Source organism: Saccoglossus kowalevskii, chromosome 3 (assembly GCF_978046115.1).
Source record: "Saccoglossus kowalevskii chromosome 3, keSacKowa6.1, whole genome shotgun sequence".
Taxonomy (NCBI): domain Eukaryota; kingdom Metazoa; phylum Hemichordata; class Enteropneusta; family Harrimaniidae; genus Saccoglossus; species Saccoglossus kowalevskii.
This window is the reverse complement of record NC_140643.1, coordinates 14605161-14628720: the sequence shown is the minus strand read 5'-3', so window position 1 is coordinate 14628720 and position 23560 is coordinate 14605161. Positions and strand designations below refer to the sequence as shown.

Below are 23560 nucleotides of genomic sequence, written 5' to 3'. Positions count from 1 at the left end.
TTTACATAGTTAAATTTATTTATTTCGCCATTACTGCCCCATTTAAATTATACAAATTTCATTTGAGTGTGTGGAAAGTAAGAATAAAGTGGCCATAGAAAAAAAAATTAACCGCATGCCAAAACCTTAGAAACCGAAAACGTATTTGTAGACATATGCACAAATCCCAGAGAAAATTCCGAAGAAATGTAATGCCAGCTGATGCCGATTCATGTGGCAATGGCAGCATTAAAATCAGAAGCTTTCTTCTATCTACATTTCTAACGTAATATACCCCCAGGACCTGGTTATACTTATATATAAGAGCTTGCGTGTGTTATCACATAACTTGTCGACACCAACTATGCTATGTTGATAACAAAAGGTCACAGGTCATCAAAGTAAAGTTCGGCTCGATCCAACGACGCGGTAGCGTTCACACTATCAAGCCCGATGATTCATAGGGTCGAACTAATTTTTGTTTGTAACAACATTAGCTACGAACAAGCCTGAATGATGTGGAGACGTACTAATAATATGAAATATTAATGTTCTACTTGCAGCACACAACTGAAGTATTCATTTGAGGAAACCACAGTCCCTCTATAATAGGGACTGTGAGGAAACATTGAAACTTACGCACGTGCATTGATCGTCTTGCGATAATTACTACTCATGCGTAATATGGTTAGAATGTCGATTTAGTTTTCATCAAACCGCTACTGTTATGTTTGCTGTAAAATCAACATGATTAACTTACGATGAATTATAATCAAATCTGTTTATCAACATACAATACCAAACAACAATTTAATATATATTGCATCGATATTCATTTAATGCATACGTTGAGCAACTTGAATGTTGTAGAACTGTCGAAAGCGAGGCTTCAAACATCAGCCACATTTTGAGTAGCTGCATATTTCCGCAATGGATACAGATCGTGTAGTATTCGGACCCACGTGGCCCAATTCTGTATTGAAGATTAATGATAAAGACAAGTAATCGTAAGCTGTGTTCATAAAAACAAATATTTATTGTAATCTAATAAGTCATGTATTTGTATTGAGTAATGTTACAATGAAGTCCCAATCTGATAGAAGTGGAGAATCACACGATGTCTATTTAAACACAGCTCTGACAATTTTCATAAAACAAACAACTACTCATGGCAAATATTAGTGCACGCAAGAATGAAGTTTTCATTTGAAGTCACGCGAATTACGCGATCATCCCACGACTTGCATTTCCAGAAAATTCGAATGCGAATGGTATGTCTGTGACAGAAATAGTTTTGTTCCTCTTAGGATGTTTTTTTTTCGTGTGTATTCATGGAGTGCCTTAAACCTTCAGTCGTCAATAGAACGATAGGAGTGTGCACAGTGTACGGTGTGTGCATTGAACACATTCCCAGTTTAGTCGAGGCATATATACAAGGTCGAATTTGATTCGTCGAAAAAAAAAAAACTGCCAATAAACAAGCCTTCTGATTGGTCATACTGTTAGATGTTAATGTTGGGTAGCCAATCAGCCACAATCTTGTGGATAGCTTCGCATTGACTCCAAATTCTCGATGACAATTTTCATAAAATTATACTCACATACAATCTGAGTGAATAATCATTTTGTCAGTGTTACGATGTCCCCAGGAAACTAGGAATTAATCCTCACCCCCTAAATTGTTTTGAGATGGAAATTAAAATCAGCAAATCATAGTTCACTTCTTATGTCATTACACGGCGACCAGGCGCTTCGGAACTGATCGAAAAATGATAGTCCTTATTGCGCAACGAGATTACTCGCATGAAATGCGAGCACAATTAGTCTACCCGTAGGTCTGATATCTCACTCCAATTATCACTGCGATCCCACGGGTTCTGGGTCACTGCTGATAAACCGATGTTATATAGAGGAAGCAGGTCCAATTATACTTGTAATCAAGCGTATATTGAACACCGTACAGCGCTTGCATATTGCAAAGCACTGGGCAACATCGGTTGCTATGAACGGAATTTTACGTAAAGACAATAATCGTCCGCCGTTTAGTATTATAATAATTATAGCATTTGCGGACCGCACAAAAAATAGTTTCAGCTGCGTGATAAGCGTGCATTCAGATACGTTTTTATGCATTAATAGCTTTTTTAAAACCTAACATAAATGTGTCCAAAGACACCGTCTTTGTATCTCTTTCACAAATAAAACACCAGCCGCCCCGATGTCGTAAATCTCTGTCCTGTAAATAATATAATCTAGAGTCTATGGAAGAACTATTTTAATCTTGATAACAAACCATCAAAGGGAAGTATGTATATCAACCAGTAACGGAGTTAGTGAAAAACATGTCCAGCTTTGAATGATTAAATTGTTAATTTGAGCGACATTACCTCAGCATAACGTAACCGAAATTGGGCAGTAAAAGCTTCCGATGAGGAAGTCTTATTTTTGAACCTATCGAGACATAATTTACGTGGGCATGCATGCGTTTCCCCTAGAATGCCAGAGGTATTTTGCTACTCGTATGAATGTGGTTGATTGTCATGTTTGATTCCATCCGTTAAGATTTTAGACTTTAGTTTCAGTGTATTTGTTCGGGTAAAACATTCTGTAACCTGGAAATTGTCACGGAATGCGACGTATTAGTATTATTAACGTGTACCTAGTGAGTGGCATTTCCAATGTCCAAGATACTGAACAATTATGTGATCAAAAAATATCTAGGCGCACGTGCGTGTGTGAGTGAGTGAGTGTATGTGTCTTCTCAAACATTGTTACGGCAGATGATTGAAAAATAATGACAACCCATTAAGCCAGTGTTTACAGAAATACATTTTGATCCAGGAAAGCCCTGTCATCTCGATTTCAGTATTTTTTTTACTAAGTGTTTGATGTCGAGAAGATCTTGGGATTATATGTTGTTCGGCTCTTGCATGACGTCATTGTACACATGATCCGTGTCACGTGTGACATAGTGTCCTCGAGCCCGTTCACTGGTATGGCAACAGTGCCGTATTACCGTTTTTTTCATCATACATTTTTCATATTGTAAAATATGTAACTGTGATATGTTCGGTTATAAGCCGTAGAAGTGAATTTCCCGTATAAATGCCAAAAACTACTTGTCCGCCTAAAACGCCAAAACTTTGGCGACATGGCGTGATATGCCATCATATACAACATAACTTGTCACTTTTCTTATTTCCCACACTGCGGGCAGAATTCACTTTTCAAGATGTCGAACTGGAGATTCGCAAGTTGCAATTGCAGATCTGATTTTGTCATGCATTGTTAGTCACACGTCAGGTAGGCACGCGTCTTGCAGCTGCACACTGTGATTGTTTCAGCACATTTAGATGTATACGAGTTCATGTTCGTGGATTTGCTCCGTTCCAATATTTAAACACAACCGTTCTTCATTTTTTAAATTTTAGTATGTTCAGGCTTAAACTAATACCCAAAACATCCACATTCACATTGCAAGCATAGACCAATCTAATTATATTCTAGATCAATATGACGTATTCTAAATCAATATGATATTATCGGAAACATAAATCCTAAAATTTGTATGCTAGAGCTAGACTTCACATACGGATTCTGATAGTGATTTCTTTAGCCAATCATAATTAGTTAATTCTGACCAATCATGTCCAAGGCTACTGATAGTTACTGACCAATCCCACATGGGATTAATTTTCGCGCCTTTTACCGAAGGTCAAATTATAAGTCTATTTAAAGACAAAGCAAATGTATGTTTTTCAGTAGTCTTTGTTCCCGTTATCAATAAACGTTGCTGCTCTGTTCTACGTAATTGGTTGTGTTTTTGCATAGTCGTCTGTTGCCGAACCGTCTCCTAAAATACAGTTTTTCTCGTACGCTGCAGATATATCCTAAATTAATATGACATATCCTAAATCAATATGACATATCCTAAATCAATATGACATATCCTAGATCATTGTGACCAATCCAAGATTAATGTGACATATCCTAGATCAAAGTGACATATTCTACAACAATGTGACGAATCCTAAAGCAATGTATCATGTCTCAGATCAATGTGATCTAGAATAGTGGGACACATCCTAGATCAATGTTACCAATCTTGGATCAAAGTAACCATTCCTGGATCAATGTGACCAATCCTAGATTAATGTAACATGTCTCAGATTAATGTGATCAATCCTGGATTAATGAGACAATTCCTAGATCAATGTGACATATTCTAGAATATTGGTACACATCCTAGATCAATGTGACCAATCCTGGATCAATGTGGCTAATCCTGGATCAATGTGGCCAATCCTAGATAAATGTGACCAATCCTGGATCAATGTGATCAATCCTAGATCAATGTGACCAATCCTAGATCAATGTGACCAATCCTAGATCAATGTAACATGTCTCAGATCAATGTGATAAATCCTAGATTAATGTGATCAATCCTAGATCAATGTGACCAATCCTAGATTAATGTGACCAATCCTAGATCAATGCAACATATCCTAGATTAATGTGACCAATCCTGGATCCATGTGCCCAATCCTGGATCAATCAAGCAATTCCTAGATCAATGTGACCAATCCTGGATCAATGTGACCAATCCTGGATCAATGTAACCAATCCTAGATTAATGCAACATATCCTAGATTAATGTGACCAATCCTATATCAATATGACATACCCTAGATCAATGTGACCAATCCTGGATCAATGTGACCAATCCTGGATCAATCTGACAATTCCTAGATTAATGTGACCAATTCTGGATCAATGTGACCAATCCTAGATAAATGCGACCAATTCTATATTAAATAACATGTCTCAGATCAATGTGATCAATCCTAGCTAGATCAATGCAACATAACCTAGATTAATGTGACCAATCCTGGATCAATCTGACAATTCCTAGATCAATGTGACCAATCCTAGATTATTGTGACCAATCCTAGATCAATGTAACATGTCTTAGATCAATGTGATCAATCCTAGATCAATGTGACCAATCCTAGATCAATGTGACCAATCCTGGATCAATGTGACCAATCCTGGATCAATGTGACCAATCCTGGATCAATCTGATAATTGCTAGATCAATGTGACATAAAATAAAATAAAATAAAATAAAATAAAATAAAATAAAATAAAATAAAATAAAATAAAATAAAATAAAATAAAATAAAATAAAATAAAATAAAAGAAAATAAATAAATAAATAAATGATGACGAACACTCTCGACACTAAGGGGCACAAACGAGTTAACCGTGAATGTGCTGATATGATCCAAACTTGGACGACCCCGACTTTACGGTAGAAACCACGTTGCATTTCAAATAGTCCGAGTACTTTGCACTGTAATGTAACACCATTACACATCCAGTTTTGCCAAGCATGCGTGAGATATGGGTCTCATATGAACAAAGATGGCGACTTTTACTGTTGGGCAAACCAATGAGTACAAACTGAGACGTTATTAAGTTTTAACTAGGTAATTTCTTTGGTGAATACAAGTTATCGAAGTAGTCATCGACGGTACTTAGTACACTTCTAAACTCGTGCTCGTGAGTAACATTAGAAAAGCGCATTGGATTGTGGGAAAATCAATATTTATCAACACAAATGTCGCACATGAGCGGCACGAAGACCACCGCTTTTCAACTAACCTACTACGTGGTTTAACCTATACCAAATGCACAAATAGAAATATTATCGATTATTAGGTGTTCTCCTTTATTTATTGATCAACCCTGCTGTTTGTTGTAGATGAAGTACTCTGATTTCTAACAGGAATATGAAAAACGACTTCAGAAAGCAGTATGCAAAGTAAACATTAACCTTGAAAGCTACTTATACGAATACCAGTATATATATAGTGATCTAATCACATTCATTTTCCACACGACTAGATTATGCACACTAATCAAGAAGCTTTCGTCACGGTGATCTACGAGACGTCTACGCCTCTTTTAATAGCATGGTATATTCGCTACATAGCAACAAAAATGCATCAATTTTAAATGGAGGTGAAGTCAATCAAGATTACGAAATTAAAATTCCAATTTGTCAAGATGTCAAGTTCATCAATTAACAGTATTCTGTAAAGCGGTATGTTATGCCACTTGTCACATGAAAAACTTGTAATGCTAGTAAACATATTGAAATAATTTCCAAAGTGTAGTTGTCCAACCAATATATACTTTGAGCACGTGCCACTCACTGTAGTTACTCTCTCAGTCTTGTGCCACATGACGAACGTCATGCGCAGTACGCATTTCCGGTTTCTACATCCAGCGTACGTGTGATTTAGATCGTCACTTCCCTGAGTTTATAAGACAGCACACTCACCTACTAGTACACTCACCTACCTACTTATCATGAAATAATCCCCATTCCCGCAAGGCTCGTTTGAATAATTGACTTTTCCTTTCGTCCATGATGGCTTTTAAGTACCGAAAAGCAGGGCATTTTTCAAAGTAATGTTTTCGATCTGTCTAGCGCTGACTGGCCTGGTAAGACTTGAACTTGAACTTGAACTCATCAAATCTGCTCGATTAAACTCATCTGGATCTGTGTTTTCGGTACTTAATTGAATTTCCGGGGAATTTGCTACGCACACGTACGATCAGGTCAAATACGGCGATATCGGATCAGATTAAAACAGATCGAAATTAAATGAAAAAGGTAGCGTCAAGTTTATAAATTACAATGTACCTCAAAATATATAAGAATATATTAAGCGTTCATGTGTTGTTTTTATTTAATTATGGACGTTAAACTTGATTTGCAGAGAGAGAGAGAGAGAAAGGAAAATGAATGAAAATAAAAAGAACATGCTGAAACCAATCAATTATGAAATAGAACATGGATATATTAAAAATAATAGCCTTAATGGGGTACTAGGACACCTACATCGCCTACTTAGCACCAGAAAAATATTAGCAGAATCAAGTCTTAAAACCATGGCACTTAGGGAAAAAAAGCACCTACCCGACAATGTGATCGAAGACTCAATAGACGAAGTGGAATATTGTTAATATTCGAGACTCCGATGAAATAAACATGACCATGGTGAATTCAATTAAAGAGAAATGTACATTCTTGTACTCCGTAATTTGTTTATTAGTTTTTAAGCCGGGATATTGTCCTTGGCAGTCTGAAGATGTCTATATCCAGGGTTCACTGCATGACCTCCTACTCCAAAAAGGTCGGGTAATTGAAGCAAATAAAGTGCATGTTGCAGCTTGGCTGCTTGTTTATTTATCTTATTATTCGACCTCCAATCCCAGTGGGTTACTAAAGTGAGGGCAGAGTACCTACTATCCAATAGCCAGGGCCAGGTATTAGTCGTTCTACATTGAAGTGTTTCATTTGGGATTTCAGGAATCGTCGTATTTAAGGTAGAGATGCAGGTTCGTGAGCACTTGGGAGTGAATTTTTCTTTTTTTTTTGCTTTTTATTATCCAAACAGTCTTGGCTATAGACTGTTAAAATTTTGTAAAATTGTGAATAGTGGAATATACTCAAAAAACAGATTTTAAAATATAGATATCAGGTGAAAACATTCTCTCTTTTGAATGCTTAGCAAGTATTAGCAAGGCTGTACATAAATAATAAAAAAAGAAACATGGTGAAAAAAAATAAATGACAGGATCTCCATATTATGCACTATATTTAACTTTTAACAAAACGATAATACATTTAAATTTGGAACTGTTACAGCCATTTTAATTATGAGCATTAGCAAACTTCTTACTGAGTGTATTGTTATGCAAATTAGCAATTATCTCAGCTTCTTTTTAGTGCACATCCCAGAACATAAGAAAAAAATAGCTCCTAGACGCTTTGACCTTTTCTTTTGAAATTTTCACAAATGATTGATAATGTGTTAATCTTCAAAACGCCCTCGGGGCATTGTTTTTGGTTGAACAGTGTTACAACAATCGTACAGACAACTAGCCTGGGTGTTAATTTATGCATAAACTTGAAGTAGTGAAATTTGAGCTACCGCCCTGCAAAATTGACAACTGGTAGACAGTTTTCAAGACGTCACTTTCTTCATAGTAAACAGATGTACACATAAACCAATTTTGACAGAAAACAGAAGCATGGTTTAGAAGCTATTTTTTTATTCACTTTTGACCAAAAAGCCCTTTTTTGTGCATATTTTAAACTACAGTGTCCGTAAAAAAATTACTAACAAAAAATATAAAATTCATACAATAAGCTTTCCGAAAATATATAGTTTTGTGGACAAGGGAGGTCATCTTGGTTTCCTAATTAACTAATTAAAATATTTGTCAAGTTCAACGTTTTAGACAATCGGTTGCCAAGGTAACCACCATGAATTTTGAATAGTCTAACTCTGCAAAGATTATGCAGCGACATCGATAGTAAATAGATACTAATTAAATAATTCCACACCACGATAAGAAAAGAAAATTGTATGAAAAAAATAAGAAGGTCACAATCTGCTTTTCACCCATTCAGAGAAATGGTACTTCAAACCAGTCTATTACCACTAACACACCTTTGTAGATTTAATCTTCCTAATTACGCAGACACACTGCGAGGCGAGTGTAACAGTCCCATCAACACGTACGATAAAACAAGCTGTATATAAATTGTATATTTACTACCTGCATCTCATAAAAACAAGATTGGCTCGGACGTTTATCAAAATACATGTCCAGACCACCTGACCTTGTTTACATTTCTATAACTGCTTGTTGGATACTAATTAGATATTTTCAGTTTTAGCTACTTGCGGCGTGTATATTACCTTGTTGATGGCCTTGATCCGAATGCAATACTGCGAGAGAAGAAAGAACGTTATTCTAAATAATTTCAAAACCTGATTATGTTTCTACGTGATAAAGGGGCTGAGACGATGTCATATTTTGTTGGGATTAGACATGTTTTACTTTCTCAGATTTAGATCGAAAACCTTGAATCTAAGAAAGAACTACACATAAACTCAAAGATTGTTGTTCATCTCAATGAACGATGTTCTTAATATAATTTTGCTTTGTGTGAACATCTTCTTACATTCAATGTGTGACGATGAAACATTACATCCAAATGCGACAAAATAAAAAATAATAATTTTAATTTTGATATTAACAGATTGATCCCTCGCGTTTGTTCATGGGTACGTGAAAAAGAGAACGCGTGTACTAGTTCTAGCCCAAGGGTCGTTGCGTTTTCCAAAATGTCATTAACAAGATAGTGTACAAGTTCATTAGCAACTGCAAAACAGCAATGACAACGCTATACATCAACATTATTGGCAATGAACTACGGATCCTCGGGTCTAATTTATGTGATTAACTCTATAAGAAAAATGTCAAAGGTTGGTTTCATTCCCAGGGAGTCGATTTCTTTATTTTTGGCGAGCGGTTTTCGAGTACAAATCAAATGTGGATATTCATTGTATTTCAGCTATAGTTGTACAATATATAAATATAAAAAGACATGATGAGACTTTTCAAAAAGCGTGAACCATATCAACTGAAATTATTGTGTATTATATTTTTATTACTCAGATAACCACGTGATGTTAAACAAACTGACGGTCTCAAAGTTTAAAATCACGCCATGTTCCCTATACACGGATTACCGCGAGGAAAATTAATCGACATACACTTAAAATGTTTGAAATGTTTCTTTTATTTGACGCTTATTGATTAAAACCATGGTGTGATGTGTCGAGGCCGTGGGTATGAGATTAGACGCGCATTGCTCAAAGCAAATTGTGTGATGGGACGTGACCTTGAATATACATGCCGGCTTTGAGGGCGCATTTTGATTTTTTTAAATTGATGTCTTTGTTTGAGTGAGATTTCAGTTGCATTTCTCAAATCTCGTACCGCTCACACGATTTCCTTTGCGAGACTTGAAGTTTCGAATGTGCCCAACAAAATAATCTGTTAGTCGAGATTTTTTACCTGGGAGCCTTGTGAAAAAATCTAAATAGTTAGGTAACTTGGGGTGAACATTACTGCTAATAAGTTTATTCAATCCAACTCAACAAGTTTTTTAATTAATTTATGGAGAAATAAAAAAATAACAAGTAATATTTAATGATATTCTTTATTATCGTGTACTAAAAATAAAAGTGTGGTTATTTATGTGAATAGTCAGTCATCGTCTGAAACGACTGCGATAACTGATTGCTTGGTCTAGGCATTTAATCAACAGAATTTTTAAGAGCTTTTCGTACATGCATCCAATTCGCGCTCACGCGTTAGGGAAAGACCATGATTTGCTATGGGGGAGGCCGGGCTACACTGAAATTAGTAGACGCGTATATCTTAAAGAGTCCCTCGCTATCCCATCAGAAAAATTGGTCATACCTAAAGAATTAAATATTTAGGGTACATGACATAAATAATTAATAATATATTTCAATTTTTGGTATGTAGTAAAACGCCAACGATATAGTAGCATATCAACATTTTTCGAGGTACCTGAATGTCAATTGTACTCCGATGATGTGTTAACGACTGTTGGATTGATACAATATTGACAATTTGTGGCACAATAAAACCAAATGAATTTTTATTTGAAAATAAACAAGCAAACAAACAAACGATTTTCGAGTGTTCTTTCGCAAATTGCATCACTGTTCGTGCATATATATATGCGGTAATCCCTCGACTTCATTCATATAATTTACATATCATTAGTACAATTGTCTATTCAGTTTGAACCAGATAAGCTGGGGTGCCATCTGCAAAATGGAAATAACATACCACCCGCAGACCGTTAAGCAAAATTTGCATAGGATATTTGCAACTCCAAAAACACAAAACATGCAATTGACCACACTAAATCAGTAAGAGAAATATATGTAGACGCCGTGGTATGCATGAAGCAATTTAAAGTTTTTGGAAATAACGCATGTGATATTTACATTGCCTAAATGTCAAAATTATTGAAAACGACTGGATGGCTAGGACATTATACTCAGTGGGAAAAAGCTCTGCGTATAACATTTTAAGGGTTGATTCACAACCACGTGACGATACCCATATCCCATATTATTTAACTCAATGCATTTAATGATATATTATAGATAAAATAGAATAAGACTTGCGTTTTCAACAATATCGGTAGTGACGAAGATTGTGAAATAGCTTATCCCGTTGAAAATACGAGAGAGACATGACCAGCGTTAATTTTGGAAACGAGCCTGACTACATACTACGGTGCATATCTCACATTTGAGCGCGCACGGGGAACATACATTGCCATATGTGGATATCGCGGTGGAAGCAGTTTTCTTTTATTCAAGAAATCGTTGGCTGGCCACACCTTATCAAAGCGGTCAATATCTCATGGCAGTCTTCCTGTCATTTGGGTCCCTACTAACTGTGATCTCAGCCGAGCAACACGTATACACCCAAGGCACGGATCGCTGAAGTCGATGGGTTTAATTATGCCCGTTAACTAACTAAGTTCCGCAGTGCGAGCCGTGTTCTCTGCGCTACTTGAAATTGAAACTATCTCCAAATGCTTATTAGTGCTGACAAAAACCAGCAATTATTTTCACTATGCCAGTTTTTCTGCCAATAACACTGGACACGCCAAACGCCAAACAACTACTAGTAACCAGCTTCTTTATCAATAGACAATCGATGTTTTCGCGGGTGTCACCGGTGAAGTCATCGTCTGCACACCAGAGGTAAAAAGTGCCGTCCGTTCGTTTATATTTTGCAAAAATTTTGGTTGAATATTTTTTTTTTTGTATTTCCCAATAAAGAAAAAAAAAACAAAGCAGAAATTATATGAATGTTAATTTTGTTTATAATTTAAAGGCAAAACAGTTATTTTGATATGTCAAGCTGTTCCATTGTTTGAGGGAAGGTTCAGACTAGCCTGAGAGGGGTAGCGACTCGACTTCCAAAATTAAATAATGAAGTATTTTTCGTGGGAATCGTAGTATCTATGATGGTCTAGTATTCAGTATAACCAAACGTATGAGAATGGTAGCCTCTTTTATTGTATTTAAGTCAAACTTGCCAGTATTGTTTACAGCAAGACACCAACAACGTGTGTACAATATAATTTGAAGTGAGTTGGCGTATAACACGACCAAATCACACATCAAATCGACACAAATGTAATCAAATTAGCGCTTTTCCTCAGCAATAGACGACGGGTATACATAAATGTATACTACCATTCCTTAGAAGAAATTAACCTACCTACGTAAATGTCTGCAAAACCAACTAGCGCAAAAATGTGTACACTTATTCGGTGTAATATTACTAAACCATTTGTTCTACAACCAATCTTTCAAAACCTTATTTCGTTCGTGCTTTTTTATTGAATATACTGGAACTAATCTTTCAAATATGCTCTAACATAAACAATCTATGTATGATAGACAAAATGTGCTCTCTATATATTTATTTTGTTGCATTATTTGTGTTTAGGAGTTGGATGGGGGAAGATTGTGTCACGACGGTCATCGGCAATGCCGCTTCACGTCACAGTGCCACAACACATAAAACCATATATCACGAACGCCTTTGAATTTACTTTTTATTTTGCGAAAAATGTTGGGACACACTACACTACACTACACTACACTACACTACACTACACTACACTACACTACACTACACTACACTACACTACACTACACTACACTACGATACACTGCACTACACTACACTACACTACACTACACTACACTACACTACACTACACTACGATACACTACACTACACTACACTACACTACACTACACTACACTACACTACACTACACTACACTACACTACACCGTACTATACACTACATTATCTGTAAAAGTTGATGTAGTCAGCTGAAATATGTTTGCAATTACCGTTTACGTGGGCAAACTAACCACCGACTGATAGCATTCTAGTCCTTATCGATTTTTCATATTCTATCTAGTATAGATTATTGTGCCACGACACTTCACACTGCGAATAATCGACTCTGCTCAATGCCTTCATATACTTAAAATCCAAGCAACAATACCATCTATAATCCCGAGTAAAATAACTAAACCACCGCGATTGTTTACACGCTGACTTCATGTTATTTCCCACTTGGGGTCGGCATCATCGGCACACTATTTTAACTGCGTGCAATTCCAATAACTTGTATATCTGAGAAACAGACGTGCAGCTGATTCAATCAAGTAAATTTTTCGAAATAAGCAGCTTTATAAGTGGCATGTAACATGATTATACCGCAGACCATATACAACGTGTATTATTTAGATGAGTTGCCTCCAGTTGTTACTTTCCCATTTGAAAACAATTACAAAAGACGAGACAAGTCACAACTGTACAGACGATTTAGTTTCTGTCACAAGTATGATTCCCCGCAGATGTTCACGAATATAAAATAATGAATACATTATACGCTTTACTTACTCGCACCTGGGGTCCTATGTGTAAATGTACCACAGTTAGTTGGGAAATGTGACACGTAAAGCGAAAACAACATGGTGGCCATCATCACTTTAAGAAAGTCAACATGATGAGACACAGTTGGTATCTGATTCCGCTTCTATATCCATTTACTCAAACTGATCATCCTATGATTAATAAAATAATTAAAACACACGCTAGAATCCGACCGGGGAAATCTACCCCACAGTCAGGCATAATCGCAAAATCATTATTGGCACATTTCCAATAAGATGTTTATCATTCGCGTTAATTTCGTGATGAACAAATGGTAAGCATCTGTGATTTTTCAAGGGTAGTGGTCGCGACACGCAAGCGCGAGATGTATGGGTTTCATAAAAAACAAAGATGGCGACTTTGACTGTTGCACATTTCAATGAGTACAAACTGTGACGTTACCAAGCTGTAATGAGATATTTTTTGGTGAATGGAAGATATCTAAGGAGTCACTGGTGATAATTAGTTCCAGTTGCGCCCTGTTCAACCCTCATACTGGTGATGACCACTAGGAGAGCGCATTGGATTGTTGGAAAATCAATGTTTATCAACACAAATGTCGCACATGCGCAGCGCGACGACCACCGCCTTTTAAAGTTCTGAACTTAGATTAACGTTCGTTACGTATGCTGCTTGTGTATGTACTTAAATATCAATACGCAAACCGACATGCTATCAAGGTTTGTGTACCTTATACATATATAATACGGTAACTTAGCGTCCACACGTCACAGTTTTTTTTTACTGTAAGCCCTTATTTTTTCCGGCTTTTGTTTTAATCACATTGCTAACTTTTTACTTATCGAACACTCTTAATGAGTAAAATATCATTTAAAACCCTAAGGTTTGATACTGTTTTCCCTCTACTCCATATCTGCGTGATTAAAATATACATAAACTTCTATTGTATTATGTTTTTATTTAGGGTATAACGCCAGCACCTCCGTAATTTAGACATCCTGACTGCAAAAATAAAACTATAATTCAATGTTATATAAGTTATGGGTGACATGAAATGAAGGAGCGCAGACATTTTAAAGAAATTAACTCTTGTTTCGCTTTGTTCCCAGTGGTTTTTGCGTCTATGCACGGTGGCAGTTTGTTTTCATGGGAATTAAGACAGAAAACTAATCAGTCGTTCATTCTCACGGGTAGTACGTAATTGTTTTGACCAAATCATCTATAAGAAATATACTGCTTACACATGCGAGTGTTTACATTATACACAACCTTAAATCTCAAAAAAGAGTTCAATTTAACCGAACCATTATTTTAGAGTAATATTGATGTTCATGTTGATGAAATGGAGATTTATGGGAAACAATTCGTTTTTTTTTTTTCTAATTTTGTTTTTGTTTTTTATCATACACTTTCTTCTACTTTATTTTATTCGAATTCAATATTTATTTGCTGGCAGTATTGTTTTACGTTTTGGTAATGGCGAAATCCCAAATAATGTAAAATAAGATGTACAAAATTACAAAATAAAAAAATTATATAGTAAAAATGAATTTTCATCAGATTTTAATTAGATTGAATTCAACCATTTTCATTGGCATTTTTGGTGAATTTTCCTTATGCCTCTTCCAACTTAACACATTTAATAATTATTTGAAGTCACTATGTGAATCACTCACTAACTATGTGAATCACTTACTAACTTAATTTAAACCGAACCAATAAAAGTAGAAATTACATCCTACTCAATAAATATCGAAGTTATTAAGAATGAGACCTGGGTATGAAGTCATTTATTTTATTTGAACTTGTGCTTCACAGTAAAGATGACATTGCACCATACACATGTTATATATTGTGCTAGCTTTAATTGTGAATTTTATGAAACTCGTTGTAATGAAATAATTGAATAATAGTTTATTTCCTGGATAATGTGTATTCTTACATTATTCCACTCAAAATGAACGTATGCAAATCAGGCAATAATTACGAACTTTCCGTTCCCGTTATTATCAGTTTAGCAAACTAGAAAAACAATTGTTTCTGGCCTTCTGTGGTTGTTTTTATTTATTGAGATTAGTTGCGTGTTTAAAATGTACGATTACATTATTACTATTGTTTATTCACATCTATATTTCTTCTGTTTTCGCTATTTCTTCCCATAACCTGAAATTCCATGTTATTAGTGTGATGTCTGAATGTAATTTGTGAAACAAACGGGTTAATTGGTTGCTGTGGGATCTGCAAACCCGCAATCAAAGAGCTGTACACAGTGTCGATTGGAATTAGAAAAGTTAGACATTTGTAAAAAGTTGTGTTTAGCCTTGCTAGCTTGTGCAGTAGTTGCTTGGAGAAATGTTGAATGTTGAACAGTTCAATCAAAAAAAAATAAACCTAGTTGTTTTAGAGTAGAAACGTAACAAATTTTGAGCATGGCGCTTAAAATATGAAGTCAATTATTTACTTCTTATCATATGAATCGTGTGAACAACGAATCTACTTTTTATGCGTTTGGAATTATGTAACTAGTGATAAATGCTCAACATGGTCCTCGACCCCAAATAGTTAAATACTAATATAAACACATTCCTGCTGTGATGATTTGAGGCTATGAAGGTTAGTTTAGTTATTTTCATAATGATATTGATACATTGTATGGAATATCTCATGAGTATTTAGACTCAGTTGCAGACCTAGCAGTTGAGCAATAAACATCTTAGTTGCAAGTGCTCCTCTCCTGCGTGTTATTCTTCTCCCGGATTTGGTGACCAATACTCACTTGGTTCGCTCTACCTTGAGAAGTCTGTTCTTAGTTTACACCTGCATACTCAATCTTGTTAATTATTTCTTTATATATGTATATATTTTTTAGCATTTATAAACATAATTCCAGGTCGAATTTTATATCACTGTTGTGCTAATAACACAAATGTATGGAATCTCGAAACTTCTTGTCTCGTAATCGACAACAGATTATTCGCACTTTTGAGAGAGGGCACATTGAAGACATTGAATCAGGGAATGAAAATAAGTAGATCGTGAACCGAGTTTGTTTATTATCGTATTACAACCCGTGCTTGTGTACTCGGTGGTTTCCTACTTGATGAAAACCGAAGAAGTTTCCTGTGCAACATTATCATGACATACTGACAGTATCATTTGTATTGAGCGAGCTAAGCACTTCTCCCAATCTCCGGTCTATACTGAATTACTTACTCGCATACCAGGGCAAAGGTCAATGAGCATAATCTGGGTTTATGTATGGGGTTATGTGAAGGACAAATGACACATTGCCCTATGTATGAACTGAGTAAGTTTATATACTTCCTGTTATACATTCTATAAAAGCATAATGGCGTCTAAAGATAACTTGTTAATATCGATTCATAATGACAAACGTATACATTCATAAAATATCGCTTTGCACCTAGATCGAGTTCACCAGAGACCGCCTTGCAACATACATGGATGAGCCTTTTCTTTGTCAAGTTCATCCAAACTTATCCAGTGTAGGATCAGCCACCATAGCTGAGCCTTTGTAATATGCTGGTTAATAAAGTTGACAATTTATTATCCGGCTTTTACGAGATCAAGCTTTCCAAGTATGACTTATGAAGTTATCAGTATGGTTCATGATTCATTTAAATACAACACAAAGCTTAAACCAGGACCCAAATAATATAAGTATGTTCATTGTAAACTATTCCTTTCAAAATTGTTGTAATGTAAATTTTTGTATCTACCAGGAAGACCCTTGAAAGTATACTACTTATTTGTTGCCATGTTCTTGTGCATATCAATAATATAATTTGCATATGTAAACATGATGTGAAGTAAAGTTCCAAAAGGGCATCATACACTAATCATCCAATATCAGAGACTGTATTGTATATTGGTTTGAAATATTAGGACGGACCCCTTGAATTTATTTTGTGTGGACGCTCTCGCGTGAGCTGAATAAAAGATGCGACAGTCGCGAGTGACACGTCTGAATAGACTTAGATCGCTGTGATAATTGTAACTAGGCAACCCGGTAGGTCAATTGCGCACCAATTTTCTTTATTCAGAAGGTGTTACTTCGATCGATCTAATTTTTATACACATAACCGACACGATGAATTCAACTCGGGTAGCGATTAAAACGTCTGTGTGTCTGGCGGATTTTCACATGAAAAACTCACAAACAAAAGAATGGAAAGGAAGCTGTAGCATGTATTATTGCAGTACATGGTGTACCAGGGAATAACTAGGCTTACGATATAAACTCGGGTACATAAGAGAGATTCCTCATTGCACTGATTTTATCTAGAATCCTAAAAACATGACCATTTCGTCGACACGTCTTCAGTAGGAAATGTCCCCGTGCTGGTTATTAGCCATGAATTGGAACCACAACAAACGTACTTGTTGGCAAGTTTAAAGGGTTTTGGTCGTCGCGCAGCGCGTGTTCGAAATGATGTAAACAAATAATGTATTTTACACGCGTTGTGTACGTCGCTATGAGTCCCATATCGAACAGTACGCGGCGCGACAACGCGACCGACCTTCAATAGATTGTGGTGAAGTGAATCGCGTCAAGTTGGCATGATTGCATCGTATCAATAACATCATGGGCTTACATTCAATTTATATGCGTCTGAAGGGAACCGGCTAATCGATCGCCTAAATAATTCATTGTATTCACCACGTAAAAACTCACAATGACAGCATAATGACGTGACGATTATCACTCTCGCGGTGACCAAGGAGTCTCGCGAGACGCAATCAGAACGCGGACGTTATGAGCACCGAGTGATAATCGTGTAATTTGTGTGGGTTTGTACGCCGTCATTTCGAATCATGGAATCGATTTTCTGAATTATCAAAGGTCTACACAATATGTGTTTGGTCGAATTACCCACGCAGTGTTGCCCTTGGGGAAAACACCCTACGTCTTTAAGATGGAGTATGCCGTGAGCGCGAGAATGTTTATTACGCTATGTGTGAATACTGAAGACGTGTAGACGAGCCGTGACCGTTTCAGAATGTACCATTCTTGTTCAAACATTTATATTTGATACTGTGTATCTCCTGCGAGAGCGGTTTCTGAATATTGTATTTTATTGTGATCTTCTTATTTGTGTAAAAGTGAAGAAACAAACAAATAAATAAATAAATAAATAAATAAATAAATAAATAAATAAATAAATAAATAAATAAATAAATAAATAAATAAATAAATAAATAAATAAATAAATAAATAAATAAATAAATAAATAAATAAATAAATAAATAAATAAATAAATAAATAAATAAATAAATAAATAAATAAATGCAAACTAGGTTCTTATTTTTTATCGGATTGCATTGTTTTTCTACAAAGGCAAAACATTTGCACATTTTTAGTTGATTGACATCACATGCATTTTAAGATCATTGACACCAATTGGGAGATGACAAGAATTCGTGTTTAACATTATTTCATCGAATACCAAACCGAAATATACTCAAAATAACTATTAACCATTATATTATCTTTTTTATAAACGTAAAGTGAGTATTTGTGGTATATATATACAATTTACGCTAAAAATATGCAGGTTGTCGACCACAAATGTTTTTATAACATCGTGTGAAAACAACAAGAGTACGTGCTGTCACTATGGCAACAGCAGCCTAGAAAACATACATAACATGCAGGAACTAGTTCCGTAAAGTTTAAGCATTAAACTTTTCATGTATTACATATTGCTACAAAGGTTTGAAAACAGTTAAATCAATAATTATTTAAATACCATAAGGATATTAAGGAGAAGTAAGCACGAATATATTACATTGGGATTATCGACCGCAGCGTATGATGCAACATTATGTTGTCTTGGTGCATATTTTGCGATAACCTCATAATCATATTATTATACATTTTCCCGGGCCGGACTTTGCTTGGTGCATGGAGTCTGAGCACTAAGCAAGACGGTGAAAATTAGTACAAGATTTCTGCTATGAACTTCGTTTCCAATTTTCGTCTTATACATCGCGACAATCGAGTTTCGAAATCGAAATATACGAATGAACGCTATCGAGTTTTCATATGGAATGACAAATCGAGTGGTATACCTAACCGGGTGATGGTCCATTGCTGTTATATTATATTATTAGAATGTTGGTGTACATTTTAAGGACGAAAACAATAAAATAAAATGGCCGCAAATCAGAGTAACAAAATCAAACTGCAGCAAAGTGTTCTGAATGTGATAGATAACAGACCCTTGAAACCGCATTAAACCATTCAGATACATCTCTCGTAGCAAATACATTTTGTTTTTACAGTTGTGGTTTTTTTTAGATATCGACTAATTTTAAACCATCATAACCTACTTTTTTAAAAATCGATTTACGACTACCGTTGAACGCTCGCTACATCGCACATGCCACAGGGGCTCGTCGACTGACCGCGAAAGCCCCTAGGCGAGAACGAAGTTCGAGAAGGGAGGACACTCTACCACCAGAGTGACGTCATAGCTTCACAATTATTCGAATTTAAACAGTAATCAATCAGTAATCAGTAATTTCAAAATTCCGTGTACTATGGCTGCCAGCCTGAGTACTATGGAGTCGGTGAATTCTGGCAAGTTTCCATTGGTTTCTTGGTGAGCAAACTGTACATTTTTATGTAGAATTGACACCTTTTATTAATAATTGAAATAAGCGGTCTTAGACACGCCCACATTATTAGCCAATCAGGACCAAGCATGCATTTAAAATGGCTGCGCCCGGCAACTGACATACAGCGGTAGTCATTCAGACTCGGGAAAACGTGTATTTTGTCTCTAATTTGCCGAATTTGATCGTGATGGTGGTTTGAATAGATTAGCACTTAACTGTATTCAGTTTGGGTGTTTGTTTTTTCTAAGGTAAATGATTGATTACTGATTTAAATTCGAATAATTATGAAGCTATGACGTCACTCTGGTGGCAGTGTCCTCCCTTCTCGAACTTCGTTCTCGCCTAGGCGCTTTCGCGGTCAGTCGACGAGCCCCTGTGGCACAGGCACCACAAACTCTTTGACGTTGTGAGACCGGAAGTAACGACAGAATGTCGATTAGCTGGCTTCGTTGCGTTATTTTTAAAGCCGACTTTGAATTTTTGCCTAGTATTATCTGAATATCATAATATCCACAACCTACTGTACTAGAATCTCGACCCAAAACAGTAAGTTAATTACCGTTAGCGTCCGAGTTACTGTACTTTAACAAAGTAATACTGCGCATTTGGCGAGTTTTAGGTATTGTTTTGTGGCACTCCCATCGCGGGATGTGTGTTGTCAGTGTATGCGTATTACGTAACTCCTTTTGATTGTCTAGAAGGATGTATAACAAGCCAATAACCGATACAAATCGCACCTGATTTTTGTACACATCATAGCATGTACTTGTTGCGTTCAACCACAAACCACGTGTTTTGTTCATTTAGTTGAGTAATCGTGCATTCGCACACTTAAAACACATTCGTTAGAATACAGGTTTTGTTGTTGCTTAAGAAAATGTGCATATTTTAAACAGTACGAGGAAATGTTGTGCTTTTGTCTTAAAGGAAAAGTAGAATGTCAAAAATGGAAATCAAAAAAGTGCAATGTAAGTGTGCCATTGTGTGTGTGTGTGTTTTGTTTGCGCCGTTCAGGTTGGACCATACAGTTCAACATCGATATATAACGCTGGCTTGCATATTGGTATTTGCATATGGATGGTTTGCATCTTAGTGATTTGCCGTGTCGCCAGAAGCAATACACGTAGCAACACGTAGAACGCCTTCCGAGCCAAACACTAGAAGCGTAATCTTATTGCAAACTTGCGCACTTTTTGGGCCAGTTGGTTCTTACAAATATTTCTAAGTTTCGTTTATCATTATTTAGTAAACAGGCTTCTAAAACAATTTATTATATCCGTAAAATACGTACCGGCCGACGATTGACTTCTAAACATTCGAAATTCCAAACAAACTCCCGGCATTCCTTGCGCGATATGCGTCAGATCGGTGTTGAAAGAACGCCGACCTCTGCAGGGTCAATGGGTGAGTTGCATCTTGGTGATTTGCGTATTGTTGAAGTACATACGCACACGGAGGTATATTTGGCGATGTTCGCATATTTTCGATCCTGATCAATAACAACTTTTGCCTGCATTTTCGCTGATCGAAAGTCACGGCTCTTTAGTTGTGACCCATTTTACTTACTCCTTGAACTTTCCTCAAGAGAAAAATCCCCGCGGTAGATCAATTAATCAAAGTGTGTAGCACTAGAACCTTTTATAATTTACGCTGTAAAAGTGTTATAGATTTAAACGGAGAACCTGAAACCATTAGTTCTTGTTGGTAACGAATAGGTTATTAGCGTTACATGGAATGGGAAGGTCTGGCTCTGATGCAATAAAATAATTCTACTGAAAATGAAAAACAACACCAACAAAAACACAACACAACCAAATGACGAATTCCCAGGGACCATATCTCTAGAGCCGCGTTGGCAGAGGCCTCTGTTGCAGGGTCCTCGACCGAAGGATGCATAATGAGGTATTGCGATCCGAGTGTACGCATAGTTGTGTTGCGTCCCACTGTTTATTTTTATTTAAAAAATACGACGTGGATGAAAAACACAATAGGAATGAAAAAAAAAGTGGGCGCGAATTTATACTTTTCAGGAAGTTTGTCAACTGTCAGTCAAGTGGCCCTGCGATTCAGCAATCAATGACGTTAATTTCACGGTGACACACACTGCGTGAACTAGATCCGTGATAATTAGTTGTCGGGAAAACAAGTACAAGTAGTACAGCGAATACTAAGTACCAATGCAATATCTAAAAACAAAATGTTATTTTTCATTTATATCATCGACCGAGTATAACGATAAGATATCGTATCGATCACTCTGTGCAAAAGTCAGTTGTTGACTAAATAAACACATGCATTAAGTTAAATTCGCTAAAATTGCATGCAGCTATTTCAACTTGTTTTGCAGTATGTGGAATAACAACAACACTACTAACCTTTTATCACGCCGGGGTGGTTTTAATTGTGACATGCAATTGATGTGCATCCGTCGTTGAGCTTGAATATCAACAAGTAGCGCCCTCTAGCGACAAAGATACTAAATATCCTCATAACATAATAGACGACGACATATTGTCGTGTGTAAGCAATGAAAATTGACTGTGTGGTGGTTTGCCATTTCGACCGTAAAACATATCGCTCAAAAACAGTATTTTTTTCTTAAAATGAGCGACTACAAATAACAAAGACGCCCATTCCACCTGAGACAGAAACGCTCGCCACAAGAGGGCGCGAAGTATAATAACGGTGTACTATCGTATTGGGTCACATGGCCGCCACACAGCCCCAATAAGGCGTTACTAATATGACTTTCAGTCTTTAAAATAACAAAACTCAGAGTTGAACAATGATCTATTTTATTACTTAGAAATACAATTCATAATATAAACCAGTACCCCCCACTGACAATAGGTAATTGATGCGATTACTAGTATATTGATGTATTATTGGCGATAATGATGTAATGCTATACCGGGTGTTGTATTAATAATATATTGGTTCACAAAGTTTCCTCCTTCAAATAAACGAACAAAACTACAACGTGGGTCTTATTCTTCGGATTTTCATACTTAATTGTGTTCTTTTCTTTTTGACATTCTACTTTCTTTCCTCTCTTGTTTAATCTGTCTTCTAAGATTACGTTTCAGACAAAGGTCTGACATCACTGTCAGCTGGTAGCTTGGCGACATTAACGTGAACGCCGGGTAAAAAACTTCGTCGGCATTGATATCGTCGAAGACGTGCAGTTGTTTGGGGGCGCTGTCTTCTGTGATGTCGAAGAAATGCAGAGACTTGGTGCGAAAGCTGAGCAGTATGCCCAAATGTATAGCATGATCGCGTTCAACCGCATTTACCGCCAATTTTGTACAAACCGTTTGATTTATTCGGTTATGATGGCCTTCATATCCGGTTTTATATACGTGAAGGCACCAAGCTAGTGGATGGGAGCACAGAAGAGCGCTTCTAGGGCAATCACCAACTGCGATACCGATGCTGCACAGTTCTTTGTCCAATTCGATGTCGGCATAGGATGACCTCGCACCGTAGATTTCCCAGTAGTATTCACCATGCGTCAATGCAGCGTCGCCAAGAAC

General features: G+C 36.4%; 1 long non-coding RNA gene across 1 annotated transcript in view; it reads right to left on the bottom strand.

Moving 5' to 3' along the window:
- Positions 1–22462, bottom strand: part of LOC146747505 (uncharacterized) — a 31524-nt gene extending 9062 nt beyond the window's left edge. Inside the window, exon 1 of the long non-coding RNA XR_014929037.1 lies at positions 22403–22462. This is a non-coding gene — a long non-coding RNA (uncharacterized LOC146747505). The remainder of the gene's footprint in view (positions 1–22402) is intronic.
- Positions 22463–23560: the final 1098 nt, after the last annotated feature.